This window comes from Triticum dicoccoides, chromosome 2A, assembly GCF_002162155.2.
Source record: "Triticum dicoccoides isolate Atlit2015 ecotype Zavitan chromosome 2A, WEW_v2.0, whole genome shotgun sequence".
In the NCBI taxonomy this organism is placed as follows: Eukaryota; Viridiplantae; Streptophyta; class Magnoliopsida; order Poales; family Poaceae; genus Triticum; species Triticum dicoccoides.
Window position 1 is genome coordinate 216,413,788 of NC_041382.1, and position 13,803 is coordinate 216,427,590.

The 13,803-nt window shown below is 42.0% G+C and overlaps 1 non-coding gene and 1 pseudogene across 1 annotated transcript; both read right to left on the reverse strand.

The window, feature by feature from the left end:
• Nucleotides 1-208: 208 nt before the first annotated feature.
• On the reverse strand, nucleotides 209-10,436 carry LOC119359303 (annotated as a pseudogene).
• Nucleotides 9,477-9,548, reverse strand: LOC119359901. The gene has a single exon (XR_005172732.1). It is a non-coding gene; the product is annotated as a small nucleolar RNA R66 (small nucleolar RNA).
• Nucleotides 10,437-13,803: the final 3,367 nt, after the last annotated feature.

The following is a 13,803-nucleotide window of genomic DNA, read 5'->3' on the forward strand; positions in this document are numbered from 1 at the left end:
ATGACGTTAAAATAAAGCCATTATACGGAATGAAAGAGGATTCAAGCTACAAAACTTCACTTAGCCAAATTCGCCTCTTGCTTAAATGTCAGATACAGGAGTTTGGATACATGACAAGGTCTCTAATTTGTTTAACTCCTAACAGCAAACTCTTAACACAAGTAGTAATAGCTCTTGAGCACCACCACCTCAGATAGGGGAAAGCAATCTAGAAGAGAGATGTCCCCTTGCCCTACTTGTCTCCATTGATCTCAAAATGCTTGCACCTCTGCGTAGATAGAGGAATAATAACGAATGAGCAGGCATAACAAAATAAAAAGAAAAATGTTCATTTTTCAAGATAAAAGGAACAAACCTTGATGACACGCTGGGAGTAGTTCTTGCAGCACTGGCATTGTAGCTTCAGCACAATCTTCTTGCTGGGTTTTGCCTGAAAAACGTCACAACATTAGCATTGCAAAAATGCTTCTAATCTTTATCAGACAAATACACTACACAACACACCATAAGTACCATGGCGGTGAATTGGTCAACAAATCAGATAAACTATACTGAACTATATATATCGTGTTGGCAGGTCGATAGACAATCACAAGCAACGATGCCGCCATACCTTCTTGTGGAAAACAGGCTTGGTCTAACCACAATATCCTGACTGCTTGCTGTTGAAGGAAATATGCCCTAGAGGCAATAATAAAGTTGTTATTTATATTTCCTTATATCATGATAAATGTTTATTATTCATGCTAGAATTGTATTAACCGGAAACTTAGTACATATGTGAATACATAGACAAACAGAGTGTCACTAGTATGCCTCTACTTGACTAGCTCGTTAATCAAAGATGGTTAAGTTTCCTAGCCATGGACAAGAGTTGTCATTTGATGAACGACATCACATCATTAGATAATGATGTGATTGACTTGACCCATCCGTTGGCTTAGCACTATGATCGTTTAGTTTATTACTATTGCTTTCTCCATAACTTATACATGTTCCTATGACTATCAGATTATGCAACTCCTGAGTACCGGAGGAACACTTAGTGTGTTATCAAACGTCACAACATAACTGGGTGATTATAAATATGCTCTACAGGTGTCTTTGATGGTGTTTGTTGAGTTGGCATAGATCAAGATTAGGATTTGTCACTCCGATTGTCGGAGAGGTATCTCTGGGCCCTCTCGGTAATGCACATCACTATAAGCCTAGCAAGCAATGTGACTAATGAGTTAGTTACAAGATGATGCATTACAGAATGAGTAAAGAGACTTGCCGGTAACGAGATTGAACTAGGTATTGAGATACCGACGATCGAATCTCGGGCAAGTAACATACCGATGACGAAGGGAACAACGTATATTGTTATGCGGTTTGACCGATAGAGATCTTCGTAGAATATGTAGGAACCAATATGGGCATCCAGGTTCCGCTATTGGGTATTGACTAGAAGTGAGTATCGTCCATGTCTACATAGTTCTCGAACCCGTAGGGTTCGCATGCTTAACGTTCGATGACGATCAGTATTATGAGTTTATGTGTTTTGATGTACCGATGGTAGTTCGGAGTTCCGGATGTGATCATAGACATAACGACGAGTCTCGAATTGGTCGAGACGTAAAGATTGATATATTGGACGATGTTATTCGGACACCAGATGAGTTCCGGGGGTCACCGGATAAATATCAGAGTGTCGGGGGGTTTTCGGAACCCCCGGGGGAACTAATGGGCGAACATGGGCCTTGTGAGAGAGAGAGGAGAGGACCTAGGGCTTGCCACGCCCCCCCTTGAGGAGTCCGAATTTGACTAGGAGGGGCGGCGCCCCCCTCTCCTTCCTTCTCCCTCTCCCCCTCTCCTTCCTTCCCCCTCTCTTCCTTGTTGGAAACCTACTAGGAATAGGATTCCCATTCCTAGTAGGAATCCTACTTGGGGCACGCCCCTATAGGGCCGGCCGGCCTCCCCCTTGCTCCTTTATAAACAGGGGCAAGGGGCACCCTAGCACACACAAGTTGATTGTTTAGCCGTGTGCGGTGCCCCCCTCCACAGAATTCCACCTCGGTCATATCGTTGTAGTGCTTAGGCGAAGCCCTGTGTCGGTAACTTAATCATCACCATCATCACGCCATCGTGCAGACGAAACTCTGCCTCGGCCATAACTGATTCAAGAGTACGAGGGACGTCACCGAGCTGAAGGTGTGCAGATCGCGGAGGTGCCGTGCGTTCGGTACTTGGATCGGTTGGATCGCGAAGACGTTCGACTACATGAATCGTGTTACTAAACGCTTCCGCTTTCGGTCTACGAGGGTACGTAGACACACTCTCCCCTCTCATTGCTATGCATCTCCTATATAGATCTTTCATGTTCGTAGGTAATTTTTTTTTGAAATACTGCGTTCCCCAACAGTGGCATGCGAGCCAGGTCTATGCGTAGATGTTATATGCACGAGTAGAACACAAAGGAGTTGTGGGCATGGATATATACATATTGCTTGCCGTCACTTGTTATTTCTTGATTCAGTGGTATTGTTGGATGAAGAGGCCCGGACCGACATTACATGACCGCGTTCATGAGACTGGTTCTACCGACGTGCTTTGCACACAGGTGGCTGGCAGGTGTCTATTTCTCTAAATTTAGTTGAATCGGATTCAATGAACAATGTTCTTTCTAAAGATCAAAAAGCAATCACTACACCACGTTGTGGTTTTTATGCCGTAGGTAAGAACGGTTCTTGCTAAGCCCATAGCAACCACGTAAAACTTGTAACAACAAAGTAGAGGACATCTAACTTGTTTTCGCAGGGCATGTTGTGATGTGATATGGTCAAGACGTGATTATATAAATTGCTGTATGAGATAATCATGTTTTGTAACACACTTATCGGCAACTGGCAGGAGCCATATGGTTGTCGCTTTATTGTATATAATGCAATCGCCATGTAATTGCTTTACTTTATCACTAAGCGGTAGCGATAGTCGTGGAGACAATAGTTGGCGAGACAACAACGATGCTTCGATGGAGATCAAGGTGTCAAGCCAGTGACGATGGTGATCATGATGGTGCTTTGGAGATGGAGATCAAAAGGCACAAGATGATGATGGCCATATCATATCACTTATTTTATTGCATGTGATGTTTATCCTTTCTACATCTTATTTTTCTTAGTTCGGCGGTAGCATTATAAGATGATCTCTCACTAAATTCCAAGGTACAAGTGTTCTCCCTGAGTATGCACCGTTGCTACAGTTCGTCATGTCGAGACACCACGCGATGATCGGGTGTGATAAGCTCTACGTTCACATACAACGGGTGCAAGCCAGTTTTGCACACGCAAAATACTCGGGTTAAACTTTCCTAGCATATGCAGATATGTCTCGGAACACTGAGACCGAAAGGTCGAGCGTGAATCATATAGTAGATATGATCAACATAGTGATGTTCAGCATTGAAAGCTACTCCATCTCACGTGATGATCGGACATGGTTTAGTTGATATGGATCACGCGATCACTAAGATGATTAGAGGGATGTCTATCTAAGTGGGAGTTCTTAAGTAATATGATCAATTGAACTTAAATTTATCATGAACTTAGTCCTGATAGTATACGCATATCTATGTTGTACATCAATTGCTCGCGTATAGCTTCCGTGTTTTATTTATGATATGTTCCTAGAGAAAACTTTGTTGAAAGATGTTAGTAGCAATGATGCGGACTAGCTCCGTGATCTGAGGATTATCCTCATTGCTGCACAGAAGAATTATGTCCTTGATGCACCGCTAGTGACGGATCTATTACAGGAGCAGATGCAGACGTTATGAACTTTTGCAAGCTTGGTATGATGACTACTTGATAGTTTAGTGCGCCATGCTTTACGACTTAGAACCGGGAATTCAAAAACGTTTTGAACTCCACAGAGCATATAAGCTGTTCCAAGAGCTGAAATTTGTATTTCAGACTCATGCCCGAGTCGAGAGGTATGAGACCTCTGACAAGTACTTTGCCTACAAGATGGAGGAGAATAGCTCAACCAGTGAGCATGTGCTCAGAATGTCTGAGTACTATAATCGCTTGAATCAAGTGGGAGTTAATCTTCCAGATAAGATAGTGATTGATAGAGTTCTCTAGTCACTATCACTAAGTTACTGGAACTTCGTGATGAACTATAATATGTAAGGGATGACGAAAACGATTCCCGAGCTCTTCGCGATGCTGAAATCAGCGAAGGTAGAAAACAAGAAAAGCATCAAGTGTTGATGGTTTACAAGACCACTAGTTTCAAGTAAAAGGGCAAGGGAAAGAAAGGGAACTTCAAGAAGAATGGCAAGCAAGTTGCCACTCCCATGAAGAAGCCCAAAGCTAGACCCAAGCCTGAAACCGAGTGCTTCTACTGCAAAGGAAGTGATCACTGGAAGTGGAACTGCCCTAGATACTTGGCGGATAAGAAGGATGGCAAAGTGAACAAAGGTATATTTCATATACATGTTATTGATGTGTACTTTACTAGTGTTTATAGCAACCCCTCAGTATTTGATACTGGTTCAGTTGCTAAGAGTAGTAACTCGAATCGAGAGTTGCAAAATAAACAGAGACTAGTTAAGGGCGAGGTGATGATGTGAGTTGGAAGTGATCCCAAGGTTGATAAGATCACCATCGCACACTCCCTTTACCTTCGGGATTAGTCTTGAACCTAAAATAAATGTTATTTGGTGTTTGCATTGAGCATAAATATGATTGGATCATGTTCATTACAATACGGTTATTCATTTAAGTCAAAGAATAATTGTTGTTCTATTTACATAAATAAAACATTCTATGGTCATACACTCAATATAAATGTTTGATCGTAGTAATACACATATTCATAATATTGAAGCCAAAAGATGCAAAGTTAATAATGATAGTGCAACTTATATGTGGCACTGCCGTTTAGGTCATATTGGTGTAAAGCGCATGAAGAAACTCCATGCTGATGGACTTTTGGAATCACTTGATAATGAATCACTCGATGCTTGCGAACCATGACTCATTGGTGAGATGACTAAGACTCCGTTCTTCGGAACAATGGAGCGAGCAATAGACTTGTTGGAAATAATACATACTGATGTGTGCGGTCCAATGAGTGTTGAGGCTCGCGGCGGGTATCGTTATTTTTTGACCTTCACAGATGATTTGAGCAGATATGGGTATATCTAATTAATAAAACACAACTCTAAAATGTTTGAAAAGTTCAAAGAATTTCAGAGTAAAGTGGAGAATCATTGTAACAAGAAAATAAAGTTTCTACGATCTGATCGCGGAGACGAAATATTTGAGTTACGAGTTTGCTCTTCACTTGAAACAATGTGGAATAGTTTCACAACTCACGCCACCTGGAACACCACAATGTAATGGTGAGTTCGAATGTCATAACCGTACTTTATTAGATATGGTGCAATCTATGATGTCACTTACCGAATTACCACTATCGTTTTGGGGTTATGCATTAGAGACAGTTGCATTCACATTAAATAGGGCACCGTCTAAAAATCCGTTGAGATGACACAATATGAACTGTGGTTTAGCAAGAAACCTAAGCTGTCATTTCTTATAGTTTGGGGTTGCGATGCTTATGTGAAAGAGTTTCAGCCTGATAAGCTCAAACCCAAATCGAAGAAGTGCGTCTTCATAGGATACCCAAAAGAAACTATTTGGTACACCTTCTATCACAGATCCAAAGGCAAGATCTTTGTTGCTAAGAGTGGATCCTTTCTAGAGAAGGACTTTCTCTCGAAAGAAGTGAGTGGGAGGAAAGTAGAACTTGATGAGGTAATTGTACTTGCTCCCTTATTGGAAACTAGTTCATCACAGAAATCAGTTCCAGTGATTCCTACACCAGTAAGTGAGGAAACTAATGATGATGATCATGAAACTTCTGATCAACTTACTACCGAACCTCGTAGGTCAACCAGAGTAAGATCCGCACCAGAGTGGTACGGTAATCCTGTTCTGGAGGTCATGTTACTTGACCATGATGAACCTACGAACTATGAGGAAGTGATGATGAGCCCAGATTCTGCAAAATGGCTTGAGGCCATGAAATCTGAGATGGGATCCATGTATGAGAACAAAGTGTGGACTTTGGTAGACTTGCCCGATGATCAGGAAGCCATAGAGAATAAATGGATCTTAAAGAAGAAGACTGACGCTGACGGTAATATTACTGTCTACGAAGCTCGACTTGTTGTGAAAGGTTTTTCACAAGTTCAAGGAGTTGACTACGATGAGACCTTCTCACCCCTAGCGATGCTTAAGTCCGTCCAAATCATGTTAGCAATTGCCGCATTTATTGATTATGAAATTTGGCAAATGGATGTCAAAACTGCATTCCTTAATGGATATCTTAAAGAAGAGTTGTATATGATGCAACCAGAAGGTTTTGTCAATCCTAAAGATGCTAACAAAGTGTGCAAGCTCCAGCGATCCATCTATGGACTAGTGCAAGCATCTCGGAGTTGGAATATATGCTTTGATGAGTCGATCAAAGCATATAGTTTTATATAGACTTGCAGTGAAGCCTGTATTTACAAGAAAGTGAGTGGGAGCACTACAACCTTTCTGATAAGTATATGTGAATGACATATTGTTGATCAGAAATGATGTAGAATTTTCTGGAAAGCATAAAGGAGTGTTTGAAAGGAGTTTTTCAAGGAAAGACCTCGGTAAAGATGCTTACATATTGAGGATCAAGATCTATAGATATAGATCAAGATGCTTGATAAGTTTTTTCAATAAGTACATACATTGACAAGATTTTGGAGTAGTTCAAAATGGAACAATCAAAGAAGGAGTTCTTGCCTATGTTGCAAGGTGTGAAGTTGAGTAAAGACTCAAAACCCGACCACGACAGAAAATAGAAGAGAATGAAAAGTCATTCCCTATGCCTTAGTCATAGGTTCTATAAAGTATGCTATCCTGTGTACCAGACCTATTGTGTACCTCACCATGAGTTTGGCAAGAGGGTACAATAGTGATCCAGGGTTGAATCACTAAACAATGGTCAAAATTATCCTTAGTGGAATAATGAAATGTTTCTCGGTTGTGGAGGTGACAAAGAGTTCATCGTAAGGAGTTACATTGACGCAAGCTTTGACACCGATCTGGATGACTCTAAGTCTCAGTCTAGATACATATTGAAAGTGGGAGAGATTAGCTAGAGTAGCTGTGTGCAGAGAATTGTAGACATAGAAAATTTGCAAAATACATACGGCTCTGAATGTGGCAGACCCGTTGACTAAACTTCTCTCACAAGCAAAACATGATCACTCTTTGGGTGTTAATCACATAGCGTGTGAACTAGATTATTGACTCTAGTAAACCCTTTGGGTATTAGTCACATGGAGATGTGAACTAATCACATAAAGATGTGAACTATTGGTGTTAAATCACATTACAATATAATCTAGATTATTGACTCTAGTGCAAGTGGGAGACTGAAGGAAATATGCCCTAGAGGCAATGATAAAGTTATTATTTATATTTTCTTATATCATGATAAATGTTTATTATTCATGCTAGAATTGTATTAACCGGAAACTTAGTACATATGTGAATACATAGACAAACAGAGTGTCACTGGTATGCCTCTACTTGACTGGCTTGTTAATCAAAGATGGTTAAGTTTCCTAGCCATGGACAAGAGTTCTCATTTGATGAACAAGATCACATCATTAGAGAATGGTGTGATTGACTTGACCCATCCGTTAGCTTAGCACTATGATCGTTTAGTTTATTGCTATTTCTTTCTCCATAACTTATACATGTTCCTATGACTATGAGATTATGCAACTCCCGAATACCGGATGAACACTTAGTGTGCTATCAAATGTCACAACATAACTGGGTGATTATAAATATGCTCTACAGGTGTCTCCGATGGTGTTTGTTGAGTTGGCATAGATCGAGATTAGGATTTGTCACTCCGATTGTCGGAGAGGTATCTCTAGGCTCTCTCGGTAATGCACATCACTATAAGCCTGGCAAGCAATGTGACTAATGAGTTAGTTACGGGATGATGCATTACGGAACGAGTAAATAGACTTTCCAGTAACGAGATTGAACTAGGTATTGAGATACCGATGATCGAATCTCGGGAAAGTAACATATCGATGACAAAGGGAACAACGTACATTGTTATGCGATTTGACCGATAAAGATCTTCGTAGAATATGTAGGAACCAATATGGGCATCCAGGTTCCGCTATTGGTTATTGACCGGAAGTGAGTCTCGGCCATGTGTACATAGTTCTCGAACCCATAGGGTCCGCACACTTAACGTTCAATGACGATCGGTATTTCGAGTTTATGTGTTTTGATGTACCGAAGGTAGTTCGGAGTCCCGGATGTGATCACGGACATGAAGAGGAGTCTCGAAATGGTCGAGATGTAAAGATTGATATATTGGACGATGTTATTCGGACACCGGATGAGTTCCGGGGGTCACAAGATAAATATCGGAGTGCCGGGGGGTTATCGGAACCCCCGAGGGAACTAATGGGCCAATATGGGCCTTGTGTGAGAGAGAGGAGAGGGCCTAGGGCTGGCCGCACGCCCCCCATTAAGGAGTCCAAATTGGACTAGGAGGGGGTGGCGCCCCCTCTCCTTCCTTCTCCCTCTCCTTCCTACCCCCTCTCTTCCTTGTTGGAAACCTACTAGGAATAGGATTCCTATTCCTAGTAGGAATCCTACTTGGGGCGCGCCCCTATAGGGCCGGCCAGCCTCCCTCTTGCTCCTTCATATACGGGGGCAGGGGCACCCTAGCACACAAAAGTTAATTGTTTAGCAGTGTGCGGTGCCCCCCTCCACAGAATTCCACCTCGGTCATATCGTTGTAAAGCTTAGGCGAAGCCCCGTGTCGGTAACTTCATCATCACCGTCATCACGCCGTCGTGCTGACGAAACTCTCCCTCGGCCTCATCTGGATCAAGAGTACAAGGGACGTCATAGAGCTGAACGTGTGCAGATCGCGGAGGTGCTGTGCGTCGGTACTTGGATCGGTTGGATCGCGAAAATGTTCGACTACATCAACTGCCTTACTAAACGCTTCCGCTTTCGGTCTACGAGGGTACGTAGACACACTCTCCCCTCTCATTTCTATCCATCTCCTAGTTAGATCTTGCGTGTTTGTAGGTAATTTTTTTTGAAATACCGCGTTCCCTAACAGCTGTCATAACGACGCTTTCCCTGGGCAGACAGACTATCCTTACCCTTCTGGTACTGAGTGACCTTATGAAGTGTGTGCTTCTTGCACTCCTTGTTTTTGCAGTAGGTCTTCTTGGTCTTCGGAACGTTCACCTAAATAGTATTTGCAACAACAAATAGGGTTTGCATGAAATTGGATACAAGTTTGGATGGCATTGCAATAATAAAAAAGGGCTCTAGAAACAAGTGCAGGAATGTTCAAAAAATACTAAGAAAACCTATACTACAAAGTTCAATTAGGTCCTCAAAAACATGCTTATGGTTGTCATCATAAGGATAATTAGGTCTCAAACATTTCATGCCATAGTAGGACCCCAAAATTCAATATTAAATATTAAATAGTAAGATTTGAAATTGTAGTATAAGCTACATAAGAATATGATATATCACTTGGCAAGAGAGAAGCATCCCAAGTTAAGGTGAAACATTGAATGGAATTAATGACAAATGGTTATCTGCTGAGGGAATGCATACCCAGTTTTACTGATCAGGTTTTAGTAGTATCATGAAATGTGAAGTTGCATGAGGCACAACCTTGAAAAGGTCACTTCACAATATTACACATTTAAAGATGCATGAATACAAGTTATAGTCCATCTAAACGGAGGGAAGACCAAATTAGATTTGATCCTGACACGAAGATCTATTGATTCCTTCTCAAACCAAGAGCACGCCCGCCTGACATAACTAATACAACATTTTACATATCTAAGGAGCATTTAATACTTGGTAATTAGGAACGTGAAGCGGTACAAAATCTCATACAAATATACAGTAATTAAGAACTAGTGTTACATGGTTCAGAGATCTATAACTCAGAAACTTGATCAAAGAAACCCTAAAACTGAAGAACTAATCATTTAGTCCGCATGAATACACCAAAGCTTGAGTTTCATAGGATAGCATCAACCCTACATGTCAAAGCACTCGAAGGGAACCACTCATACAACATGAAATCTAGCAGTTATCGATCACAAACAGACCACCACGGAAAACCCAGGTAAGAAGCAAAGCAGGGAAAACAACATGGATTGGCACGGATATGACAAGAGATTATGCTTTCGGGGTGATGGAGAGGAAGGAAACGCGTACCATTTTGACGGCCGGGGAGATGGGACTCCGGCGTGCTTCCCTTTCTGGTGGAGGAATTGCGGCAAGTGGCAGTGGGGAGGGAGAGGGTTGTGGTTTTGTGGCCCTGTGCTCGCGGGCTAGGGTTTGCGAGTTGCGAGACCGTCGCTTCCTTCATGGGCATGAATGCCACTTTTATGATCAACCAACTGCACGCTTTCTGTTGGTCAGTTCCCTTCTTGGCCCACCACCAGCCCAGAATGCGAGATGGGCTGGGCTTGCTGGGAGTATGACGAATGGGTTGAACTATGAGCTACCAACTAGATCTGGCTCACATGAGCTAGGAAATACCCCTAAAAACATGAATTAGGAAATTTATGGAATCGACTGGAATTTGAATTATTCGGTAGCTATTCCTCACTCCCTCCCTCTCAGCTATTCACGTTACAACCGATTGGTTGCAACCATCCAAATCCTAGCCAAATGATAACAAAGCTATACAACGGCTATAAGTACTAGTAGAATCAGGTGCCACCGCTTAACGGGTCTAGTTTGGGCCTACAAGACAATGGGAAGCTTCTTGGGCCTTGACGATTTGGGTTTTAGTTCTGTAACTATAAACGTTTGGCTCTTGTCGACAACCTCTAGTTCTTGTACAAACGCCCTCTTCAGTAGTGGATGTGCTTCCCTGCAGGATGCCGACCCCCTCCCTGAAATGACTTGTCCCCAAGCTGGAGCCCGACGATTTTTTTCTTAAGTGACTATGATTCTTCCCATATAGCTTCGACTAGAGAGGAGTCACTCCACTGGATCAAACATTGTGCCATAGTGCTTCGACCAGATTGCCTAACTCGATGCTAAAGGATCTTCGAAGGAACCTGATATGAGCAAAGGAAGAGTGAAGTGTTTGTCACACCTTACATTCATACTAAATCACATGTTTCAACAGAGAAACATGGAAAACCGGGTGAATTTTATTGCCTCGAGGTAACTCCAAGCGATAAGCTGCGTCCCCAATCTGGTCAATTATCTTGTATGGGCCATAGTACTTGAAAACTAGTTATGATTTGCTCGATAAATCACAGAAGATTGAACATGGGGATGTAGCTTCGGGAACACCATATCACCAATTTCAAACATTATCTGAGTTCTATGTTTGTCTCCAAGGTGTTTCACCCTCTGTTGAGTTCTAAGCAAATGTTACCTCATATAATCAACCACTACTTGTCTGTCTTGAAGCCAATGTTAAATATCTACTTAGGCTACATCATCAGAAGCAGACATGCCAAAATACACGGGGGAATGGTTATATAAAGTTTCAAAAAGGAGATTTACCAAATATAGAGTGCTAATTAGTGTTGTAGCAGAACTCACACATAGAAAGCCACTTGCTCCATTTTGTGGGATGAGCACCAATAAAACACCTCAAATAACAAATCACTTATTGGTTGAACCTCTTTGTTTGACAATATGTAGCTGGGTGATATGAAAAACTCATGTTAAGGTGAGCACATGTGCTTTTAACTAGAGTTTCCTAGAAGGTACTGGTTAAAATAGGGTATGTATCTGACACAATCAAATCAGGCATACCATGTAACTCGTAAACATTATCTAAGAAAACTTCGGCAATCTTTTGAGCGGTGTAAGGATGCTTTAGAGCCAGGAAATGACCATATTTTGCAAACTTGTCAATAACGAACAGAATAGAATCCACTGTGACAGTATCCTAGGCTATTTTGGGCATAGGAAGAGGAGATAATAGTCATGGATGGTTAACTCTTTCAGGTTTAGCCTGCTAAAAAATCACACATGGTTGTAATTTATTATTGATAAAGCTTTTCATACCAGACCATCTAAACAAGGAATGAATTATGTTACAGGTAACAGGGAATCTAGAATGACCTCCAAAAGAACTATCATGAAAGGCAAAAAAATTGTGGTGAAGTTCAAGATTGTTGCTAATCAAAATACAATGTTTGTATTTCATCAGGCCATTGAGCAGTTGATAGATAGGCTTAGCATCAAGTTGAACAGATAACTATTGCAATACTATCCACGATCTCTTCTATCCACATAGTGTGGGCTCTAGAAATATGAAATGCTTGAGGAACTTCAGCTCTCCTTGACAATGCATCAACTACTAATTTTTTAGTACCCTTTTTAAGACAATCTGATAGTTGAGCCTCATAAGTTTGGTAAGTGCCATATGTTGCCAAGTAGTGCGGATCTTTTGGTTTTTCAAGTGCACTAAACTTTTATGATTAGTTTTAATAGCGAAATTTTGAATTCTCAAGAAAGCTCTCCATTGTTCCATAGCTAACAGAATTGCCATATACTCCTCGTTATGTACTGATAGAGCTCTGTTTTTATGAGCCAATGACTTATTAACATAAGCTAGAGGGATGCCATATTGCATTAACACAACTCCAATACCTATATCACAAGCATATGCTTCTATCAAAAGGCTTGTCAAAGCTTGGTAAAGCCAGGATCGAGGCTGCAATCAACACCCTTTTCAGAATTTGGACTGGATCTTCACTGATGGTGGTCCAGACAAAAGGAACTCCCTTCTTTAGTAATTCACTCGAAGGTTTGCTAATTAGGCCATAATGTTCTATAAACTTTCTGCAATAACCAGTGAGCCATGAGAATCCTCTCACTTCCTTACATATTTGGTAGAGTAGGCCGACACTTCACTGTTTGAATTTTACTTTGGTCTGTAACCAGTCCTTGAGCACTAATAGTATGAAACAAACAAGCCATTTGCATCTATGCAAAAGCACACTGATATAGTTTGACCTTCCAATGCTCTACTGGCATAATAGACAACACTCCCTTAACATGTACAAGATGTTAAATAAAAGTTTTATTGTATATGATAATAGCATCAAAGAAAATCATAGCTGGCTTCCTACGCACTAGAGCCAAGGTATTTCTCATCACCCCTTGGAAGGTTCCAGGAGCTCTAGTGAGCACTACTTGAATCAGGATCTTTGCTGTCAGCCAGCTCTTTGCCGTCTGCTAGCTGATAGCAAAGAAGTTCTTTGCCATCAGCTTAAATAAAGCTGACAACAAAGAAAGAGTGGACGACAAAGAAGGTGTTTGCCGTCAGCCTGCTCTTTGCCGTCAGCTAGCGGACGACATAGAAGCTTTGTCGTATGCTAGCAGACGGCAAAGATGGTGGGTGGCGGACTGTAAGATGCTAGCAAACGCCACTTTCTTTGCCGTCCGCTAGCATACAACAAAGCTTCTTTGCCGCTAGCCAGCAGACGGCAAAGAAACTGGCCGTTTCCCCCGGCCGCACCCCACTAAGGGCCGGCGCCCCACCACTCTCTCACTCCCCTCTCTTTCTCTCTCCCTATCTCTCCCTCACCCGCGCCGCCGCCCCCACCCCGACACCCCGCCCCCGCCGCCTCAGCGCCCCGCCCCGCTGCCCCACCCACAGATCCAGTTTTGGATCGGGTCGTGCCCTGACGCGCCCCGCCGCCATCCGCCGTCC